We start from the raw sequence: 24,459 nt of genomic DNA on the forward strand, positions 1-24,459 counted from the left end.
ACTAGAAGGGTTCAGCTGGTGGAACTTGAGATTGAACCTCTTCAAAACGCCAATAACAAGTAGACACGGTGGAAACCTCAGCCCAGCCTCAAAAAACTCCTTGAAAACAACAACCTTGTCATCTTCAAGTTTAGGAATGGTCTCACCCCCAGATGGCCTAGCAGAGTCACGAGCGAACCAAGTAGCCTTCGCATAGTCATCTAAATCACCCGACGTGACCCTCGACAGACCAAACTCAAAGCTCTACACGACGTCCGAGCCAGAGTCGGCAACATCGGATCCCTCAATGGCCTCGCCGTCTTCTTAATGCGAGCCATCGACCTACAGAGCAAAGCAACCAGCAGACTCATCAGTACAACTAAAAAAACTAAATCGCAAGCAACCAGAAAGTACCTTAACGAGCACGACAACGTAGAGGAAGCCAGCAAAAGCACGAACCCTTAGAAAATGCAACCCTCGCAACAATCGAACCCTGGCCCAACAAGCTCAGCAGCAGCAACCAGCTAGCAAACAGAAGGCGCAACAATGAAAAACCCTAACCTACCGCAACTATTTATAGGCACCAAGCACCCCAACCTAAGGAAAGAAGCAGGCGCACATCCCGAAAAATCATGAACCACTCCCTAAGAAAAATGCTCGCGTCCCATCTAACTCCACAGTGGGCCCATATACTCAAATCAATCAAAGGCCCAGCTTCGGTCGAGCATGATAGGGGCGTCGCTGGACCGGGGCCGCAAGCTAGGTACCCATGCATGCCTCCCTCCCGAAGTTTTAATGTTGCTCTGACCCATCATGCTGGGCCCGACCCTCGAGGGGCTGCTGTTGGGGGGAGGTACCCCCGGCACTGCTCTTCCCCTAACCCGTGACCTGGCGCCGGCTCAGCTAACCCGCCCTCGTCTTGGGTATCACCCCCCGCGACGAGGGTGTCCTTCATCGGTTTATTTCATCTGTGCATTCAGGTGACGTGCTCGAAGGTCAGCTGAGCCGGAGGAGCGCGGCGAGAAGGTCGCAGGACGATGACGATGGGTGGACCCTCGCCGGGAGCACGCGAAGGTTCGGCGCCCACCATGGAGGGGACCATCATGACATCAGTAGTGGCCCGTCAAGGCGATTGAGCCCAGGAGTGGTTGGCTGGAGAAAGGAGTTTACCGCCATACCCTTGGTCATTGTATAGTGCTCACCCTCAGAGTCATAGCCCTAATGTAATTCCAACATGTCCTCGGGTATGGTCTATAAATACCCGGGGCGCTCGTGTAAGGAGGGGGTTTTTTCATCTACTTTCCTAGACAAATTAATAAGCATATAATCCGCATTTTCACACCATCCTCTCACCCTTGCTGCCTATCTCGTCCATCTCCCTTTGGGAAACCCTTGGCCCCTCCCCGCGCATCTCAGCGAGGGCGAGTGGCTAGGAGTGACCCCACAAGTACTTCTCCCAAATCAAATGCACCCAAGGAATATCCAGCCTGTTATAGAATTTGTGAAAATGCTTTAAGAGCAAACTTTAATTTTGTATGCTTAAATTCAGAACCCCCAAGCCACCACTGTCTTTTGGAAACCAGACTAACTTCTTCCAAGCAGCCTTTGGTGGAGCCTTATTATTAATATCAGAGCCCCTCCATAAACAATGTTTTCCTTGCAGCTTGGGAATTGACCGACGATGACTCGGCCATGATGGCGAGGCACGAGCAGTGGATGGTCCAGTAGGATGACACTAAGAAGGCACACCGGTTCTAGGTGTTCAAGGCCAACGTTAAGTTCATCGAGTAGTTCAACGCCGCCGGGAGCCGCAAGTTCTGGCTTGCAGTGAACTAGTTTGCCGACCTTAGTAACGAAGAATTCAGAGCAACCTAGACCAACAAAGGATTCAACCCACATGTGGTGAAGGTGCCCACAGGATTCCACTACAAGAATGTTAGCACCCTTGCGCTTCCGGCAACTGTGGACTGGAGGACCAAGGGTGCTGTCACGCCCATCAAGAACCAAGGGTGAAAGTGTAATAGGAATTGGGGAATACATGATGTATTGCTCAATAACCAATGTTGTGTACATATAGGCAAGATGGGGAGCCGGGTACGGCAGGCCTATGGGCCGAGGCACGTTTACAATCTAACAAAGGGCAGTGTGGTAAGTAAAATTAGCTAGGTCACCACAAATGCACAATTCTCCTATGTGTGCATATATAATATGTTATATTATTTATTACAGCACTGGATGATATCCATCTGATCAAAATGAATGAATGTAGGTTGCTGTTGGGCATTCTCAGCTGTAGCTGCCACAGAGGGCATTATAAAGATAAGCAGCGGGAAGCTCATCTCGCTTTTGGAGCAGGAACTGGTGGCTTGTGACGTTCATGGTGAGGACCAGGGCTGCAATGGTGGTGAGATGGGCGACGCCTTCAAGTTCATCATCAAGAACGGTGGCCTTACCACCGAGTCTGACTACCCTTACACCGCGCAACATGGCCAGTGCCAGTCAGGATCCAATAGGGGCCGCAACCATCAAGGGCTTTGAGGATTTACATAAAAAAGGGCTTTGAGGATGTGCCTGCCAACGATGAGGCTGCCGTCATGAAGGCGGCAACCAGCCAGCCAGTCTCGGTGGCAATGGACGGCGGCGACATGACATTTTAGTTCTACTCTGGTGGTGTGATGACCGAATCTTGTGGCACTGACCTAGACCATGGCATTGTAGCTATTGGTTATGGAAAGGACAGTGATGGCACCAAGTATTAGCTGATGAAGTACTCGTGGGGCACACCGTGGGGTGAGAATGGATTCCTGAGGATGGAGAAGGACATTTCTGACAAGAGGGGGATGTGTGGCCTTGCAATGCAACCATCCTACCCTACTGCATAAGCCGAGCTTCAAATGCGTAATCACTGTTGGCCCACAGGATCAGGTGAGTGAACCACTCGCCGGTCTTACCGAGCACCCGCTAGTGTTGCCAAGCACCCACTAGCCGTGCCGACCATGAACAAGCGTTGTATGTCCCCACACACTATGGCTAGAGGTAGAAGAAGAAGAGAGAACAGAGCAAGCACATGCAATACAAGACACCAGCATTGGCCGAAGCCCTGTCTGTGATATGGCAAATCTGAACTCTCTTTACTGAGTTGCCGTGTATGTCTATTTATACAACTCTATCTATCTAGTCCTAGTATAGCGCACATGCTGCAACAGTAACTAGATAACACTGATAGGGCTGACTCTGTGCCAGCCACTGCATGTTCCTACAGTGCTACAGGTGAGCCATGCGGCGCTTGCACCTGTAGCGGCTACAATATCACAGCGAGGGTCTTTTCGGCGCCGCCTTCCCTTGCTGTGTTCACACAAGGTAGAAGTAGATTTAGCTAACAATCTTCCCCTAATCCTACTGCTCACCCTTGTACCCCCTTCACGCCGATCATCTCCTTCAGCTCCATGAGTCAAAGTCGTCCGAGCAGCTTGGTGTACAAATAGAACACTAGAGGAGGGGCTGCTTATTATACCCATTTGTACAAATGGAACTCTAGAGAGGAAGAGGGTTTACAATGCCCGTCTTTGAAAATTGATTAAAAAAAATCAAACCGGCAGGTGTCGAGGCCCGCCCTCAAATCCACTGACCCCGACACCGAGTCTCGACTTGGACCATCACGGACCGAGACTTCTATCACAAATCAAAGATACCCACCCACACTGCTTTTGCCGCAAATCGTAGCCATTAGTCTAGGTATGTTGTCATCACCGTAGATCGAAAACCTTGGACCGGAGAGCGAGAAGACCGAGTGTGAGTCGAGAGAGAGGGGGGGGGGGGGGGGAGAGAGAGAGAGAGGCCAGAGCTCACCTTGGAGACGGAGCTTCGACTTGTCGAGGACCTTGGATCTGCAAGGAGAGTCAATGACAACTTTGTATCAGTGAGGAGACTGAGAGAGAGTGAGGGAGAGATGGAGGAGATGGACATGGACAGAGGAGTGGGGGCAGCGCTCACTCAGATAGGGTGATGAGACACGAGCATAGCTGATGGTGAGGAACTCTAGCAGGCCTGGCCATGCGTGGAGATCGAGGATGCCGAGAGGAGAAGACAAGGCTAAGGACACTGCAGTGGAGAAGACTAAGGGAGCCGTGGTGGAGAAGATCAGTGGCCCCTGCCGAAGAAGACGATACTAGAAGTGGCAACTTTGAGAAAGTGTTTTGTGCGGAAGTCTAGGTTACAAGTAACATTTTTATGGGTCTTGGCCCACTCTTTCATCAGATGGTAACTTGTGTGTCTCGTCCCTGAAAATTGGTTTTCCTAGACGGGCTTTTTAATAGACCCATCTCTATATTTATAGAGACGACCCCCTTAAGAAGCTTGCCTCTGAAAATCAAATTTTGGAGGCGGTTCTAAAATCATTTACAAAGATTGCTGAACTAAAGTGCCTCCTCTGAAAATAAAAAAAAACTACCTCGTAAAATTGTTTCTGTAGTAGCAATGCAAATGGATTTCTAACTATGGCTGAAAATCGATGCCTAACGGCCTATAGTGACATTCAACTATTTAATGAGCCTGCATATAAATATGAAACCACTAGTGTCAGTAACCGCAACTGAAAAACGATTTCGAACCATCGGTAGAGATACTTTAAATTCTTGAGGCAGTCCATAACACTAGACACCCCCTAGAAATGGAAGACATTTCAAAAGGCCATCCAGAAACATTTTTAGGGCTGGTTTTTTGTCAACCATGGCTACAAAATTTATGTATTAGCGAATTTTATGTCAAAAAGAATATATGTATGTGTTACTTGAATGTTTTATTTAAATGCTACAAATATTGAGAGCTACCAGTTTCAGATTGTATTGTACCCTCAGATTTTTTAGATTTTTAATGTAAATATGAAAGTTTGAAGGATTTGCATTTTCAAATTCAATAATGAACCTATTGATTCTCTTTTTGGTTAAAAGAAAAATAAAAAGAAAAGTACATCTCAAATATATATACTACAGCTGCTTGAAATCAAAATCGATTTTAGTAGCCGCTCTTCTTGCCCTATCAAAGCATTTGTGTTCGGATTAGTTGTGCTCTACGGCTTAGAATGAGGCTTCAGAGAGGCAAGTCGACCAGGCCGAGGAGACAAGCGTAGGAGTGGAGCGGCGAGGTGTTGACAGGCCTCCTCCAGCCGCGGGCAGAGGAGGATAGTGTTGTGCGGGAGGAGCAGAGGATGATAGCCACACAGGGACCGTCTGGCGAAATCGGGTTAGCACGGCAAGTGGAGCGGGGTCAAACACGGCAACCATGAGGTGCCAAGGACAGAGGTCGACCGATGGTAAGCGATATCTCAGGTGAACTGCGTAAGACATATGTTAAAGAACAACATAAGAGCATCAATAGTTCAAAAAATAATTAGTAAATCGATGAGTGTTGGCTGTCCTTAACTCACACTTTTTGCCACCAATTTTTATATAAAATCCATCCAAGTGAACACCAAACTTAGAAATAGGGCTCATAACTAACAAAGTTCCACGAGTTTTGATGATTCATCAATTGCAGAAGGACATATCAGGATAACACAAGAAACGTGTCAAAAGTACACAAAGAACAAGGCATAACATCACCCGACATGAGCCCAAGGGGAGAAGGCCCACTTACCAGGCAAATCAGGGCCTAGTCAGGTGGAGAAAAAAAGGCCAAAATCCATATCAAATCAACTCCAAATGGCGCAAAACTCTGCAGGACCCATCTGGAGGCCCAAGGAAGGCAACCCACCAAAGATGGGGTCATTCGGGCCTAGTTGGGGGTGCCTATCTGGCGTATCTCGGGCCCATCTTTGGTGGGCCGCCTCATGCCACCTCTCCCATGATGGTTGCATGGGTGAAGGCAGTAATTTAAATGTACAGATAGGTGGTTTGGTGCTTTCCATGAGGGCAGGAGGCATTTTTCGAAGACCCCCCTCTTCTCCACCTATAAAAGGAGACCATCCCCTCCTCATTACAACACCACAAGGAAGAAGAGCTACCACACTTGAGCAAGAGCGTCACTCCAAAGGGCTTAGGCCCTAGCTAGCTAGAGTTGAGTAGCTGGGAGAGATGTGAGGGAGAGTTCGGGGAAGTATCGGACTTGTCGGTATCCCCCCGCTTGTACCTCGACGAACACTTGAGCCTCAATGGTTTCGTCTACTAAGTGAGTGTTTGTGGTTCTTATGTTATTAAGTCTTTTGATCAGTTAAGCTTTATTCTTACTTGTTTGTGGGTTCACCATCCGTCCCCATGGCGGATACTCTAGCAAAGGGTTCCTGATAAAGATGAATCACCCTATACAACGCTAGAGTAGTAGTCGATAGCATGACGTGGTATCTAGGCTAGAGGCTACCTTCATTTGTCTCATACTCCACGGTTGAGGGGTAGGTGGCAGGTGGTGATAGCCCTGTCCATCCCTTATAACCCCTCACGTTTGGGTATGGCGTAGAGCTATAGGCCGCTATCGCTTTGCAGACCAGGCGTAAGCCGGTGCCCGAAGTGAGCAAGTAGAAGTAGAGGTTATCTATTCTTAGACTCTAAAACCATAGGAATCCTCTCTAGCCTCTACCAACTCTACCCTTGTGTTGTCCTTGGATGAACTTGATAGAAGATTTACCTCCGTTCCCTATGAAAATACGATACCCTGAATACTTCCGGGTGAAGTGCTACAATGGTACTTCCGTGCGCTTGCGGATTATTTCTGTTTGCATTAAGGAATACCAACAAGCATTTCTAGCGCCATTGCCGGGGAATGGTTGCTATTTTCTTTGAACCTAATTCATCCTCGTATCTATATCTTTTCTTTTTATAAAAACAAAAAAAATCTTTTACCTTCTTCACCATGAAGCCAACTTCAACTTCGTACCCATCTGCTTCAAAGGGCGAGTTCCCTGAGCGACCAACAAAACCAAAGTTTTCATCTGGCTATGAACTCCACCCTGGTTTAATAGCCATGGTTTGGGCACAACCCTTCTCAGGGCACGATAATGAAAACCCCTGCCAGCACCTGCATGAGTTCGAGGAGATGTGTTAGTGTCTGAGCATCTTAGGCATGACACAGGAAACACTAAGGTGGAAATTGTTTCCCTTCTCTCTCATGGAGAAGGGGAAGCAATGGTACACACACGCCGTAGAAAGTACGAATGTTGAGTGGGATGAACTTAAGGACAAGTTTTGTCTTGCATTCTTCCCGATGTCCTGTATCGTCTCTTTACCAAGGGCGATCGTCGACTTTGAGCAGCGTGAGGAGCCTTTAGGTGCAGCCTGGGCCAGGTTTTCAGTGTTGATACACGCTGGCCCAGACTTGTCTTTACCCAACAACATTTCGTTGTGACTCTTTTGTTTGGGTATTGACATAGATGCTGACATAAGCCTAGACATGACTGTCAGAACAAGTAAAATTCCTTGAAAACTTCATAGACAGTCACACTTCTTTCATCATAAGAACCAAACCCCTCCATGCCAAAGTCATGTTAAGTGTTGAGGAGTCCTCATTAGTTGAATCCAAACCCATACCATCCTTAGATTCGACTTATGAGCCCTCATTCGAACCACGAACACCGAAGGAAAGAGTACTTCATCCTTCAGAGTTCCCTATCAAATTCAAGGATTATGCCAATACCTCGAAGTTATCACGTCATGAAAAGCACACAAAGGAAGTTTCCCCTAGAGTCACACAAAGGAAGTTTCCCCTAGAGTGGAACCATCAAAGGAATGGTTAATGGAAGTGAAACGTTCTTTTGAAGCAATTCAGATTGTTTCACCTTCCACGACCATACCTTGCTCGTTAAGGGGAACAAACATAGAAGCCCTACACAATCCCATAGTCAGGACTAGTATCATGTCAGAATTCCTTGCAAAAAACCTTTTGGGTAACATGCTGCTAGTCTCGACCAATAAACTCTTCAAAAATCCTTTGGGACTATTTTTTAGTGTTGTGGGATCACTAGGGCTATGCCAGTCATAATTGACAAAATTGAGGTTTTCATAGACTTCCATATATATGCCATCCTTGAGTTTGATATTCTCATAGGCTACCCTTTGGAAAATCTTATCCAATAAAAACCTTCACATGGGGGCCTTGATAAAAAGTTGGGAACAACTGCTTCCTCCACTCCTATCCCTTGTCCCAAAAGCCCAAAGGCGAAGCAGCAACCCAACCATAACCCGTTCGAGGAGGTGGAGTTTATATCCCCGTTTGTTTCACCTAAGCTTGCTTATGAAACTGAACAATCATCGTCACCCTCACTCGAACCCAAGCCATGTCCCTCTTGCCATCCAAACATCATTCTCAATGGTCGAGATTCAACATTGATCGCACTTAGTACCTTCAAGAAAAAACTTTTGTGCCATGGACATCGTGCTTAGTACCGCATGCAACTACGAGGATCTCAATCCTCATTTCAAAACTTTTCAAGAGGATGGTTGTGGATACTTTCGTTTATCACAAGTAATGCAAATCCCAAAGTTGCATTGTGGTACTAAGCTTGTGGCTTGAACATTATTGCTAAATGGTTGGTGGTAAAGCTGGGAACTATACCACCATTGATAGCTGCAAGATGAAGTTCCCATGGTCAAGCTTAAAGATCATAAATCTAGCAATGCCAGGAGATACCCTGGGTTATCATAAAAAATTTAATGATTATCGTAAAAAACAATTTCCTTTCTAATAAAAGCAAGAACATGTTGTCAAGTTAGTATGCACCTTCGGGTATTCTTGGTTGCTAACCCTTTCAGGTTGAGATCAAGAAGAACAAGGTGCACATGATGCTAAAAAAACATGGGAGCTGCATCAACCATACACATCGATGTTCTTTTGTGATGGAACACACTCAAAGGGGAACCCCCAACATTGCATACTTGACTTTTACACAAAAGTCCAAGTGTGGGGGAGGGTGGTGAAATCTCACTACAAAGTTCCATCCACACAAAAGGCCATCTTGGGTTCAAAAGAAAAAAAATGATGTCAGCTCTACCTTGCTATAAAAAAATAGAAATATAAAAGAAGAGAAAAACAATATATGATATAAAAAATAGAAAAAAAAGAAAAGAGAGAAGGAGCCGCAAGATGGTTACTCCTCTAGACCTTTGTTGCTACCACCAAGGATCGTGGTCTATACACACTATTTGTATGTGTGGCATAGCCTTGTTGATTGCCTGGGCAAAGGCCATACCTAATCAAGCCACTGTTGTAGCAGTTTCAAAAGCATCCATCCACATAAGCTGCCGGTAAGTATACCTAGGTGTGCAAAGGTCACTCATTGTTCACCAACTCCTTTACTCATATTTATCTCCATGTGAAAATAAAAATTGATCATACAAGTTCATGCTTCTTTTACTTATGACAAATGCTCTGGTTTGGGTATATTCGAATATTTGTATACCCATAGGCTTTTTAAATTAAGCATGATGCTTAGGATAAAATAGCCTTCTTTAATCAAATTTTAACATGGTGTTGAATTTTGGTTAATGAACTTTGAGTTACTGTCATAAATGATGGAAGTAATTTTTGATGGACAAACCAAAGCTATGTATACACTATAAAACTTTATCGTAGCCTTGCTTGAGTTAGGCTAAAAAGATAAAAACTTGGGTGAACAAATAAAAATAATAACAATAAATTAATTAATTAAAAAATATTAGTACTACTAATAATAATAAAATAGAATTTAGGCTTCCCGGTAATTCTGCTGGAAGAGCCCTTGTTTGTTTCCATTTTTGTTTTTCTGTAAAATAAAAGTCGGTACAATAATAAGTGTGAGGGAGACAATCCACACAAGCATTCAAAACCTCCCCCACAAATGAGGCACAACAGATCGACAATTCCAAACTTGGTTTGTGCACCCTCTCTCCCTATATTTGGATAAAGATTAAAACTGAATAAATTTAAAATACAAAACAATTGATGCTCAATCTCCATGCTATCCTTTGATTAAAATTGCATACTCTTTATTCCTCGCTAATATCCCTATAACTTGTGAACAAACTATGATAGGGACCCCATGTTATCTAAGTAATTGGAATATGTGATATAGTAGGATGAAAAAGAACCTTGCTCTCTCATGTGAAGAACTTGGGATTTATTTTACAAAATCAAAATTTGAATAGAATGCTCCTCAATGATATGCAAATTCCTACCAAAGCCATATCTAGTGTTTAGAACTTAAGACCTCCAAAAGTATGCTACTTATTCCTACATTGAATCTTGTCAAATCTTGTTGACCCTTGTTGAGAAAGTTATCATACCCCCAAGATCAAGATCATGCACACCCACATACATAAGCTATTCCTATACTGGAAATACGCTAAAACATACCTCCATTCACCCAAAACTCTGCTCCTACACTAGGAGTAGAAAAAAAATGTCTGTTAGGAAAATACTCCATGTTCTAAAAAGATAGTGATCTCTCTCAATATGTGGTTCAAGAGACATGGGCTATGCAAAAGTAAAAAAAATGGGACACACGAAGGTCCCAAGGAATAAAAAGATTTGGGACACATGAAGGTCCCAAGGTATTGAAAAAAAGGTGGGACACATGAATGTCCCAAAGTAATGAAAAAAATATATATGATGAGCACATGAAGGCTCATAGAAAAAAAGAGAAAATGATGATAGCCATGTCTCAGAATAAAAGTTCATGAGAGAGATCACTCATATCAAGGAGTATAGTATAGGTTTAACATTGTTTTATCCACACACTAGCACTTCTTGATCTAAGGGTATGACATCTTTCTCCTTGGATCCAAAATTTGACTTAACAAAATATGCAGAGTAAGTATGCCTTCATATCTTTCTCTACCCAAAGATACATATAAGCTTTTTAGAGGTAGGAAAGAAAGAAGGCAACACTATGATATGTCTTAGGTGAGGAACCAAACATAAACTTGAGTGACCTGAGAGAATCATTTGAGGAGCTAAGCTATGTTTACATTTTCAAATTTAAATGAAAACCCAAGTTTCTAAACTGATTGATTCAAGGGGAATTGAATCCATGTTGTTCCATTTTTCTATCATCCAAGATAATGTGGGAGACACTCCAAAGTTTACAAGTGCAGATGAAGCTTGGAATAACTTGTATGCAGATGTCATATCAAGGAGATGACCCGTCTGAGTCCTTAACTTTACTCGAGGACGAGTAAAGGGATAAGTGTGGAGGAGTTTGTTGGCGGTCCTTAAATCACACTTTTTACTGCCAATATTTATATAAAATCCATCCAAATGAACACTGAACTTATAAATAGTACTCATAACTAACAAAGTTCCATGAGTTTTGGAGATTCATCAATTGTAGAAGTACATGTCGGCATAACATAAGAAACGTGTCAAAAGTACACAAAGAACAAGGCATAACATCACCCAACATGAGCCCAAGGGGAGAAGGCCCACTTATCAGGCAAATCAAGGCCCAGTCAGGTGGAGAAAAAGGCCAAAACCAATATTAAATCAACTCCAAATGCATGCAAAACTCTGCAGGACCAATCTAAAGGACCAAGGAAGGCAACCCCCCAAACATGGGGTCATTGAGGCCCAGTTGGAGACCACCCTGTCTGGCATGTCTTGGGCCCATCTTTGGTGGGTCGCCTGATGCCGCCTCTCCAATGACGGTTGCATGGGTGAAGGCGGTAACTTAAATGCACAGATAGGTAGTTTGGTGCTTTCCAAGTGGGGAGGAGGCATTTTTCAAAGACCCCCTCTTCTCCACCTATAAAAGGAGGCCATCCCCTCCTCATTACAACACCACAAGGAAGAAGAGCTACCACACTTGAGCAAGAGCATCACTCCAAAGGGCTTAGGCCCTAGCTAGCTAGAGTTGAGTAGTTGGGAGAAATGTGAGGGAGAGTTTAGGGAAGTACTAGACTTGTCAGTATCCCCCACTTGTACTCGATGAACACCTGCATCTCAACGGATTCATCCGCTAAGTGAGTGTTCGTGGTTCTTATGTTATTAAGTCTTTTGATCAGTTAAGCTTTATTCTTACTTGTTTGTGGGTTCGTCGTCCATCCCCGTGGTGGATACTCTAGTAGAGGGCTCCTCATAAAGAAGGATCATGCTGTACAGCGCTAGAATATTAGTCGATAGCGTAGACGTGGTATCTAGGCTGGAGGCTACCTTCATTTGCATCGTACTCCACGGTTGAGGGGTAGGCGGCAGGTGGTGATAGCCTTGTCCATCCCTTGTAATCCCCCACGTCTAGGTATGGCGTAGAGCTATAGGTCGGTATCGCTTTGTAGACCAGACATAAGTCGGTGCCCGAAGTGAGCAGGTAGAAGTAGAGGTTATCTATCCTTAGAGTCTAAAACCATAGGAATCCTCTCTACCCTCTATCAACTCTACCCTTGTGTTGTCCTTGGACAAACTAGATAGAAGATTTACCTCCATTCCCTATGAAAATACGATACCCTATGAAGGGACCGTGATGCCTAAGAGGGGGGGTGAATTAGGCAACTTAAAACTTTAATTCTAAACTATGGCCTCTTTTTCTACTGCTAGCAAAACCTATGCAAAAGATAAACTATCTAAATGTGCAACTACGGTTTTGCTAGTGTGTTGCTATCTCTACCGCAAAAGGAGTAATGTAATCAATGTAAATGCGGAAGCTAAAGAACAAGGAAGAGATATGCAAACTTCCATCGACGACTCCGGTATTTTTACCAAGGTATCGAGAAGCGTGCAAGCTTCCCCCTAGTCCTCGTTGGAGCCCCTCGCAAGGAATCCCTCGCAAGGGCCAAGGTCTCGGTCAGGTAACTCCATGGATAGCCTCGGGCCTTCCCCACGCGCAAGTGGGTCTCCGACATGCCTTCCGGCAAGCCTCTCCCGGATGCTCCCCGCCGTCTTCACTATCAAGCTTCTGGCCGAAACACCGCGGGCCTTGTTCCCTCCGGTACTCGGTGGCTGGCCACACCACAAACGCGGTTGGTGTGATCTCACAAGACTACAAGCCCCTCTGATGCACAACAATGGTGCGCGCAAACACCGAGTGGTAAGAGGTATGCAAACCTCACTAAACACTAGGCCTAAACCTAGAGCAAGTACATAAGCGATGGTCTAATCAACCTAAGCACTTCGCAAAGCACCTACGCTAATCACCTAATGAAACACTAAGCACTATGCAAGTGGAGATCACTACAATGGTGTATCAACACCCTTGATATGTTTCCTCAACTTCACTCTGCTCATTTGGCCAGTTGCGGGTTGTATTTATAAGCCCCATTAAGAAAGTAGCTGTTGGGGATGAAATCCCGCTTTTCTGCTACTGACTGGATGCTGATCACGTCCTAACCAGACGTGTCCGATCATCCCCACCATTGGAGCCGCGAATAACTAATCGGACGCTGCCAGCGTCCGGTCACATGCCACTGGACACGTCCGGTCGCATTTTCGCCGCTATGGAACCTCTCTGTACTCGACCGGACTCTACTGACCTGCGTCCGGTCGATTTTGCCACCAGCGTTTGGTCCAGCGTCCGGTCATGCCTGTTACCAAGCCTCTTGATTGGAGCATCCGATCACTTTCCTCCAGTGTCCAGTCCAACGTTCGGTCATCTCTGTGAGCTCGTTTCTTCACGATCTTGCGTACGGCTTGGTTCCTATCTTCGTGCTTGGACTTTGCTTGATGTCTTGAGTCTTCTCTTGTGCTTCTAAGGTCTTGCTTATGGTGTTGATCATCGAATCATCACGTTGTCTTTGTCCAAGTCACGTCTTGCATCCTATTGAACTACAAAACAATCACTTGCAAATTCATTAGTCTAATTTGGTTGTGTTGGTCATCAAACACCAAAATCCAAAGTAAATGGGCCAAGGGTCCATTTTCCTTACAATCTCTCCCTTTTTGGTGATTGATGACAACACGACCAAAGCAAGCAAATAATAAAATTTTGGAATTTAAAGGTTATCTACTTGCTAGGATGCAATGCAAGGGGCAAGGTTATATGATGCTAAAGGATACTACTTGTGAGACTAAAAGATACTACTTGAACACTTATCTTGCCCTTGCAAATGTCCCCATGTGGCATTATGGATTTAAGTCTTGCTTCCTACAAATGCTCCCCTTTACATAGACTAATCCATAATCCACTATCCTCCCTTTCTCGGACCATTACCAACATTAATGCTTGCTTTTGGTCCGCTAAATTCTCTCCCTTTGGAATCAAACACCAAAAAGGAAGACATTAGTAGCACAAGGGAGGGTCAAACTTTGTGATCCTTTGTGTGTAGAGTGGAATAGGTCACAAAATTTGACTCTCATATTATATAGATTAAGCCCCCCCTAAATATATGCATACATATGATAGAAAGCAAGGCATATGCATATTTGGTAAATTATTGCTTAAGGGAATTTAATCTATATAATGCATGGAGAAAGCATATAAATATTAAAATGAAATCAACATGATGATATCGGTTTAGAAATACCACATGTGAAAACCAATTTGATTTCTTCCACTTGTAATAGGTGGTGGATATTTGAGGTGTGATGCTTAACTCTGGGGACTCCATTTTCCTTGCAATGAGACTACTGCACACATTATAAGCTTGAAAAGGTGTTAGTCTCAAAGCATCCAACTTGTAGAGTAACCTCCCCCTAAATTTGTGCACACAAGTATGGAATACTTGTAGGAAACATGCACATTGATTTTAGAATTAATAATACCACTTGAAAGATGACATCTCATGAATGTGAGAATCATTTTTGAAGATGATATTCGGGAGAGATTATGTACAATTTGGACTTTGGCACATATTAGATGAACAATTGTAATGCAAGCTATGTGTCGTGCTCCTAAACAATTTTAAACCATGTAGGTTTGCTCCAAGGGTTAAGAATGAAACCGAGCAAGCCTACCATAAGATATACCTAGTGAATGCATGACAAAAGATATAAGTATGCAAATGCAAACATAGGCATGGAAAGTAACTAGATGCATTAAGATGCCAATTTGTAAGAAATACCACTTGAAGAAAGTACCAATTGAAAGTAATAACATCTAGTTACCTAACATGGGAAGGGGAATTTGGGTCCATAGTATTCACTAACCCATTTGACAATGATTTTATCCAACATGATGCACCCTATGAAATGCACCCATACTTTGCCAAGTCTCCAAATTCCTCGAAGTCCATTGGACTTCTCACTTTCCCTTCGGGATCCAAACCTTCTTGGTGCTCTTCATGTTGGAAATGATTTCCTTTGGCACCCAAAAGCGTTTGACCCCATTGTTGGCTTGCTTGTTCACCTTGATGGCCACGACCTTGTCATTTTTCTTCTTCTTCAAAAGATAAGGTGTGGAGGCCTTCTTGTCCACCTTGTTGGTGTAGGAGTTGGAGAGCTTGCTTATTTGCTTTTTCTCTTTCTTCTTTGCTCCTCCCCCATTCTTCATCTTGCACTTATAGGACTTATGACCTTCCTTGTGGCACACGTAGCAAACCACAGTTTATCCTTCATCAAGCTTCTTCACTCCCTTGACGGTGTTATCTTGATGAAATTGGGCTTGCTTCGCCTTGCCTTTTACTTGAGTCAAATCCTTGGTGAGGCGAGCTACTTTTTGCTTGAGTTGCTCATTCTCCTTTGTAACCTCTTGTGTGCATGTATCTATAACAACTTTCTCAACACAAACTTGGTTGCACAAAGATGAGTCTAAACATAAATCATTACAAGAAGTAGAGGCATCCTTTTTAGACATGTTAAAGATAGAACTTTTCCTTTTAGATGCCTTGGTGGGGGTTGTACTAACGGCTTCAAGCTTAGCAACTTTATTAGTTAGCTCATCACAATGTTTGCGCATGGTTTCCATTTTAGCAAGCAAACTTTTATAAGCATCATGTGAGCTAGCTAACTGTTCTTTTAATTTTTCATTTTTCTTTACAAGTTGCTCATCATTGATTATGCATGCATTTGTTGTTGCACTAGCCTCAAGTTTCTCAATTTTAGTAGATAGTTAAACATTGAGGTTAGCAAAGTTCTCATATTATTCAAGCAAAGTTTTATATGCTTCTTGTGAACTATCTAGCTTGCCTTTTAATTTTTCGAGCTTTTTTTGTTGACTAGTGCAAACTTTAGCATAATTAAGATTTTATTGCACAATTTCATTATAAGAAGGCATTTCATCATCACTATCACTCTCACTAGAGGATGAGCTTTCGTTACCTCGTGCCATAAGGCACACACGAGAAGAGCTTGATGATGAGTGCTTGCGCCCTCGCCTCTTGTGATGGTGTTCTTCTTCACTTGAAGAATCATCCCATGACCTTATTAATGTGAGGGCTTGGTTCTTGCATGACTTTTTCTTTGTCTTGGGTGTGGGCTTGTTTGGATAAACTTCTACAAAGTGCCCCAACTCGCCGCATCCATAGCATCTATCGATGCAGGACCCATAAGGTTCCCCACGGAGAAGAGAGAAGAAAACCTAGTCCAAATAGGATTCTCTACATGTAATCCTACTAGGACTAGTTACACATAATCCTACTAGGATCTCTACTTTGTAACCGACTAGGACTCCCGCCTCTCCTGGACTATATAAAGGAGGGCAGGGGTCCCTAGATCGGCACCTACACATAACCGACAGAACTCACAACCACAACATACCTCGCAACACAACTAATAGCGCAGGGCGCAATATACTATCCACACCAGATTGGACATAGGGTGCCGTGACTTTCCGACGTGCCGAACCAGTATAAATCGTTGTCTCCCTGCGTTTACCATCGAGTTCCTGCAAACGCCGATACCCCTCCAAACAAATCACCATCCCGGGTACCCCATAGCGGGTTGCTAGTGGTAAAACATCGACAGCTGGTGCGCCAGGTAGGGGCTCTTGGCACTTTGCGTTCGAGAGCTCAGTGGACCTTAAGATCAAGATTTGTCACGGTTCTCGTCAGCCTCATCGACAACTCACTGTGGTTTTCGTCGACAACTCGCTACAACTCTTGTCGACATGGACAATAACATCTGCATGGGATCCCAACTCCAGCAGCCGGTCAACAAGCACTGCCACTGAAGACTACAAGCGATCAAGCAACATGCAAGTCAGAGCTTTCCCTAGAACAAGTCAATCAGCACCGCAATTCATCTGAGTCCAATACATCTCAAAGCCAAAGAGGATCAGTCAGCATCAACTATAGCAAGAAATCATGGTGATGTCTACTCGAATTCGGATACTAATTCTACTATGATACGACAAGTATACAAAAATTTTCACCAGTCCAATCAAACGGAGGAGCACGACAAGGATGAGGAAGCAAGCAAGGCCAACATATATGTGTATATACTCATACATAAGCTGGATCCATCACTATGCCAACATATGGTCGTACGGGAGAATCATCTTGTACTTGAATCAACTACGTCAACAAGCAAGCTGTCAAGTCACGAGCAACCAAGTACCAAGCATCTGACCGATTGCTACCACAACACGGAAGCAAGCCGAATCAAGAAACAAGTCGTCCAAGCTAGATAGCAAGCAAGCCAAGACCGACTACTCGGCCGAGGAGTCCGAGTACTCGGAAACAATTTAAGCGAAAGGAACACACGACCTCCGCAAACAACTCGGATACGATATCCGGCTATGGTGACCAGCTACTAGGCTGAACGGCGCACCGATCGACTACCCGGCTGCGGTGGTCAACAACTCGGCCATGAACCAAGCTAAGTGACACTTTAATTTTTAAATACATTTCAAATATTATTCGTATGCCTCTGTGGCCATATCATCTTCCCTTAATGGCTATAAATTTACTCGGATAGTAAGCCTTAATTCGCGAAGCTTGTTTTCTCGAATGGATGGTCACGTCAAAGAACCTCTGAACCATACGGATGGTCACGTCAAAGAACCTCTAAACCATACGGATGGTCACATCAAAGAACCTCTGAACCATACGCGAGATTCAAGTGCTTAAATGTAACAGGCTACTACCTAGGAAATTAACCGACCTAGCAAGGGAAGACATAAAAAATCATCATGCGAGCAAACATAGTGCTCTACAATCATCATGCGAGCAAACATAGTGCTCTAAGTAAAATCATCATGTGAGCAAACATAGTGCTCTAAGTCTTCTCTTAACGGTCGCTAAAGTCCTCAGGTAGAACATGCCTTAATCCGTGAAGTTTGTCTACTCACATGGACGGTCACGTCAATGAACCTCTGAACCGAATGCCAGGCTCACATGGTCATGTCAATGAACCTCTAAACCATACACTAGAGATTCAAGTGCTTAAATGTAACAGGACACTACCTAAGGAATTTGCATGGCCTAGCAAGAGCAAGACGTGAAAAAAGTTTATATACATTTTATGATGCCGGGGCCCACCCCTGATTGATTATTCAAATATGGGACATGCTCCCGACTTCATATCCAGAATGTCATTTACAACATATTTTTATGTTTAACATGCAGGGGAGCTACATCTGTACCATAAGATCAGGAAAAACATGCTCTTGAGAGCTAGTCCAGAAACAACCTGGTTTGATAAAAAAAGAACCCCGACAAGGTGCGGCAAGAACCAAGACAAGCGCTTAGAAAGAACCCGGATCGATCAGAAAACAACCCCGAAGAGGTGCTGCAAGTACCAAGACAAATTCAGAAAGAACCCGGATTGATCAGAAAACAATGCGGATGAGGTACATACAAGTCCAGAAAAAATCTAGACGAAGTGCAAACAATCTGGAAGATGTACATCAAGAACTAGAGGTCTAGAAACAACCCGGATGAATAAAAAACAACCTGGAAGAACATCATGGCTTAGTCAAACACTAAGCTCGGTAGCTCAGCATACGCTTCAACTACACCCGGGGGCTCGAATTCAAGGGCGAAAGACCAAGAATACAAGTACTCAAGACTACAACAAATGACAACACATCAAGACCCTTCATCCGATTTCTTTTTGAAAGAAAACAACTCGGAGAAGGCTCGGGGGCTGCGGGATACATAACCCCAGAATTTTTTTAAGACAAGAATCTAGACCCTCCAACTTTTGCAAGCAAAAGCAAGAGGCTCGGGGGCTACACTCAGTGAGTGCAAATTTTACGAAAAATTGCACCCACCGAAAAAGAACTCAGAGCAACCAAGAAGACCAAAGGGACCCTCTGGCTTCTTGTCCCAACAAGCAAGAGGCTCGGGGGCTACACTCACTGAGTGCACTTTTGTCCAAAAGTGCACATCAGCCGAAGAAAAGACAAAGAAGACCATCTCAAGATCTTGCTTCAAGAAAGAACCCGGAACAAGTCTACAACAACCCGGCCCTTGAAGCTCAATCATGAAATGCTCGGGGGCTTGTCAATGCGGGACCCATAAGGTTCCCCACGGAGAAGAGAGAAGAAAACCTAGTCCAAATAGGATTCTCTACATGTAATCCTAATAGGACTAGTTACACATAATCCTACTAGGATCTCTACTTTGTAACTGAATAGGACTCCCGCCTCTCTTGGACTATATAAAGGAGGGTAGGGGTCCCTAGATCGGCACCTACACATAACCGACAGAACTCATAGCCACAACATACCTCGCAACACAACAAATAGCGTAGGGCACAATATACTATCCACACCAGACTAGACGTAGGGTGCTGTGACTTTCCAGCGCGCCGAACCAGTATAAATCGTTGTCTCCCTGCGTTTACCATCGAGTTCCTGCAAACCCTGATACCCCTTCGAACAAATCACCGTCCCGGGTACCCCATGGCGGGTTGCCAGTGGTAAAACATCGACAACATCCTCTCTTTCTTTGCTCATTTCTTTGATTAGTGAAGATGATATCTTAGATTTGGATGGGCACACCCTTGACATTGAGCCTTTGGATCATCTTCTCCACCTTGTTGATTAGTTTGATTGATTCTTCATCAAGGTCGGAGGTGGAGGAGGAAGATTGATCATCTTCACTTGAATTTTCATCATCATCGTCGTTGTCCTCATCTTCTTCTTCTTCTTCACTTGAGGAGCTTGAGCTTGAGCTTGAGCTTATTTCACCTTGCTTGCCCTTCATCTTCTTTTTCTCGCTACATGCGAGAGCTTTGCCTTTGCTCGATGAAGATGCTTCGCCTTGACCCATCTTACGTGACATTTCAAATGCCACTATCTTGCCAATGACTATGCCTGGGGTCATGGTGCTCAAGTTCTCCATGTTGTGAAGGATGATGATGATGCTTCCATATTTCTTTTGTGGTAGCACGGAGATGATCTTCCTCACGATGTCCGCATCATCTAGCTTTGTTAATCCTATTGAATGGGGCTCATTGATAATTAGATTCAAATTAGAATACATATCACGAATGAGCTCTTCATCATTCATTGTAAAGGAATGATAATTTTGTTTAGCTAGACAATGTTTTTGCTCACGGACATTACTTGTGACGTCATAGAGCTCTTAAAGTTTTAACCAAATTTCATGTGTCGTATTTAAAGTGAACACTTGGTTAAACCCATCTATGCTAAAACACAAGCAATTGTTAAACACAACCAATTCTTAGCTCTAGCATTGAAATGAATTTCCTTTTCTTCACTCTTTGTGGGTTTATCGGGATTCTTAATGGGTTTTATCCTGTCATGAGTGACTCTCCAAACTCCCAAATCAACTACCTCAAGATAGCAAGCCATTCTAGCTTTATAATAGGGAAAGTTAGTGCCGTCAAAGTGCAGGGGCCTAGAGGTATCCATCCCAACCACTCTAAATGGCGTTGGCTCAACGGCGGTTAAGCCAAAGGTCTAAATTGAGCCAATCAGCTCTGATACCAATTGAAAGGATCAAGATGCCCAAGAGGGGGTGAATTGGGCTAATTCTAAATTTCTTTGCAATAATTAAATCCTATATTTAGCCCAATTAACCCCTTGTGCCTAGAAAGTGTTTCTAAATGTTCTACCACACAAAAGACTTGTAACCTAAGTTCCAATCCTACTCTAGCATGACAATTCTATGAATGTAAAGACAAGAATTGAATTGCTCAAAGTAAATAGAGAGGGAGGAACACGGCGATGTTTTGCTAAGGTATCGGAGAGTCGCCACTCCCCACTAGTCCTCGTTGGAGCACCCACACAAGGGTGTTGCTCCCCCTTGATCCGTGCAAGGATCAAGTGCTCTTTACGGGTTGATTCTTCGACCCTCCGTCGTGGTGAATCACCCACAACCGCTCACAACTTGAGTTGGGTCATCCACAAGCTCTCCGAATGATCACCAAGCCATCTAGGTGATGGTGATCACCAAGAGTAACAAGCATGAACTCTCACTTGACCACGGCAAGCCTAGGGAGAAAGGTGGATGCATACTTTGCTACTCTTGATCTTGCTAATGAGGGTTCTCTTTGGGATTCTGAAATCTCAATCACCTCACTAGGACCTTGCTCTTCTTGGCACTCTCTAAGGTGTGTTTCAGCTGTTGGAATGAGCAAAAGTACCCCCACACATGAGTGGAGGTGATATTTATAACATGGGCTGAAAAACAAACTGTTATGTGCCTCTACGGGGTGACCGGATGCTCCGGTCAGTTCTCCCCGAGTTCCAGTGTTTACAGTGTGACCGGACGCTGGCCAGCGTCCGGTCAACACTGACCGGACGTGTCCGGTCATGATTTTCTCTCTCTGGAACCTTACTATAAACGACCGGACTCTGGCTCTCAGCATCCGGTCACTTGACCTTCCAGCGTCCGGTCGCACTGAACGAAATCACCTTGATCAAATGAACTAACCAGACTCTGCGCCAGCGTCCGATCGCACCGAAGCCAGCGTCCGGTCAGTATTTGACCCTCCATTCACTTCCAACTCTCGATCATATGTGAATGAAGTTTGCTCCATAGGATCTTAGGCATATTTAGGAGCTACCTAGCACTAGTTTTCACAAGTGTGCACCACACCTAACTCACTAGACTCACCTAGGTTAAGTTACCCGTCCATACCCCCCTTAATAGTACGGCCAAAGAAAAAACAAAGTCCTAAACTACTCTAAGTGTCACTCCAACTCCAATCGACACTTAGAACTAGTCCATCCTTAACCTTGTCATCCATCCTTTGAAAACCGAAACAATTTGCATTGTGGGGGCATGACAACCATGAATGCCCAATCGATCTCCATTACCGTGACCTAACTTAATTGCCTCTGCAAAACATACGTTAGTCACAGTAATCTTATATTGTCATTAATCACCGAAACCCAAATAGGGGCCTAGATGCTTTTAATCTCCCCCTTTTTGGTGATTGATGACAATATTACCTCGAGTATGTGAAAGAGTTGAGGTTTTTAACATGCTTGGATCATATAAGCTTTTGTCAATAAGAACAAAAGAGTTAGGCAAGCTTATATGACCCAAGCCAACATAATGTACTCCAAAGATATGAAATAAGCATGAGTACAAGTAATAAAGCTCATTTGCATCGGAGTAAAACGCTAAAGCAAATCAAATGAGCATAACACAAGTGATATGACATATAAATAATCCAAAGTAGAGAGCACACATGTCATATATCACGATCACGTAGATATCAGTATCACATATATAGTTCAATGCATGAAAGTAAACACACGATGAATGCATAATAGTGTATCACACATAAAGATCCAAATGTAATAGATAAGCTAATACAAAAACTAAACTCCCCCTAGATATGTCGCTCCCCCTAAATCTACATACTCGGTCCCTCTCCCCCTTTGGCATCAAACACTAAAACCTAAGGGTTGGTCGGCGGGGCTGCAGTCTCCGACAATTCAAGACGACGGCGCGGGTGAAGCTGAACAGCGGCGAGGAAGTGACATGGCGGTGTTGTGGCGTGCAGGACCAAAGGCGTGCTGGCATGATGGCACTGGACAATGCGGCGACTGTGCGACTGTGGAGAGCGGGGCGAGCAACGGCGCATGGAGTCAGCGCAGGAGGATGTGGCAGCGCTGGAAAGCGGCTCAGGAGCGCGGGATGGCGTGACGCTTGAGCAGGCACGGTGGAGCTTGCTGCACGGTGGCTGGCAGTGGAGGCGTGCGGTGGCACTGGCATGACTCGAGCAGGGCATGGCGACTAGGGTTGGCAGGCGCAGCAGAATAGATTAAAATCGCACGGTCGAATTCGGTTATAAGAGGATTCCCCGCGGGATGAGAAAGGAAATGGAGAGAGAGTCCTGAAAACGCACGTTCCCCAATGACCGGATGCTCTGGTGGCAGCGACCGAATACTGCCACCTAGCGTCTGGTTGATTCCAGAGAGGTCCAAATCCTCTGGAATCGCGACCGGACGCGTCCGGTGGACACCGACCGGACACAGCCAGAGTTCAGTCACCTTGCCTTGTCATCTTCATGATCGACCGGATGCTGAACCTCCTTCTGACCGGACGCTGGGAAAACACTATTTCAGCGTCCGGTCACTCCTTCACAGCAAGTTCACCTCCTGTGAACTGACCGAACGCTGGACAACAGAGTCCGGTGCAGCGTCCGGTCACTCCTTTTCCAGCAGATCTTCAAAGTCCTTCGTGCTGCCTGTTCCCAATCAAGTCCCAACTTAAATAAGATTCAAATAAACACCAATTGGGACTGATGTGAGTGACCTCTCTCAAACCCTCATATTTTTCAAAATATTTTGCCTTAGGCTATATTTCTTTTTAAGAAAATAGGCGATAAAGGGTGATTTAAGAAAAACGACAAAACAACATTCATGCATATGCAATACTTGAATGTAAATCTAGTTGCTTGTAAAGTTTGATCCAAGGTTAAGCTTCTTCACGTGCTTTTTGGCGGTTATCTTAACCATGTTAGACAAGCCCTATGTGCATTGCCACAAAGTAAACATGTAATATATTACAATGCAATGCAAGGGACAACACAAGCTCATCTTTTAGTAAACTTGCTAAAATCAAGAACATTGAGCTCATTCTGCAATCTACAAAATGTTTCCTCATCTAGCGGTTTAGTGAAGATATCCGCCAATTGATCCTCGGTCCTTACACCTTTTAGTGATATATCATTCTTTGCAACATGATCTCTAAGAAAGTGATGACGGATATCTATGTGCTTGGTGCAAGAGTATTGAACCAGATTATTTACAAGTTTTACCGCACTTTCATTATCGCATAAAAGAGGTACTTTATCTAGAACTACACCATAGTCTAGTAAAGTTTGTTTCATATATAAAATTTGTGCACAACAAGCACCCGTGGTAATGTATTCCGCTTCGGCGATGGACAAGGCCACACTATTTTATTTCTTGGAGGACCAAGACACAAGTGATCTACCAAGCAAATGGCACCCTCCAGATGTGCTTTTTCTATCAACTTCGCACTCGCCATAATCTGAATCGAAATAGCCAATTAATTCAAATCTAGCTCCTTTGGGATACCAAAGGCCAATGCTTGGTGTGTTCTTAAGATACCTAAGGATTTTTTTTACTGCAATTAAATGAGTTTCCTTAGGATTAGCTTGAAATCTAGCACACATACACACACTAAACATGATGTCGGGCCTAGATGCGGTTAAATACAACAAGCTACCAATCATAGAGCGGTAGAGAGTTTGATCAACCTT

General features: G+C 44.2%; 1 pseudogene; it reads left to right on the top strand.

Annotated features, from left to right (window-relative positions):
• Positions 1-792: 792 nt before the first annotated feature.
• On the top strand, positions 793-2,861 carry LOC136491679 (senescence-specific cysteine protease SAG39-like; annotated as a pseudogene).
• The last annotated feature ends 21,598 nt before the right edge of the window (positions 2,862-24,459 follow it).

Source organism: Miscanthus floridulus, chromosome 11, assembly GCF_019320115.1.
Source record: "Miscanthus floridulus cultivar M001 chromosome 11, ASM1932011v1, whole genome shotgun sequence".
Lineage (NCBI taxonomy): Eukaryota > Viridiplantae > Streptophyta > Magnoliopsida > Poales > Poaceae > Miscanthus > Miscanthus floridulus.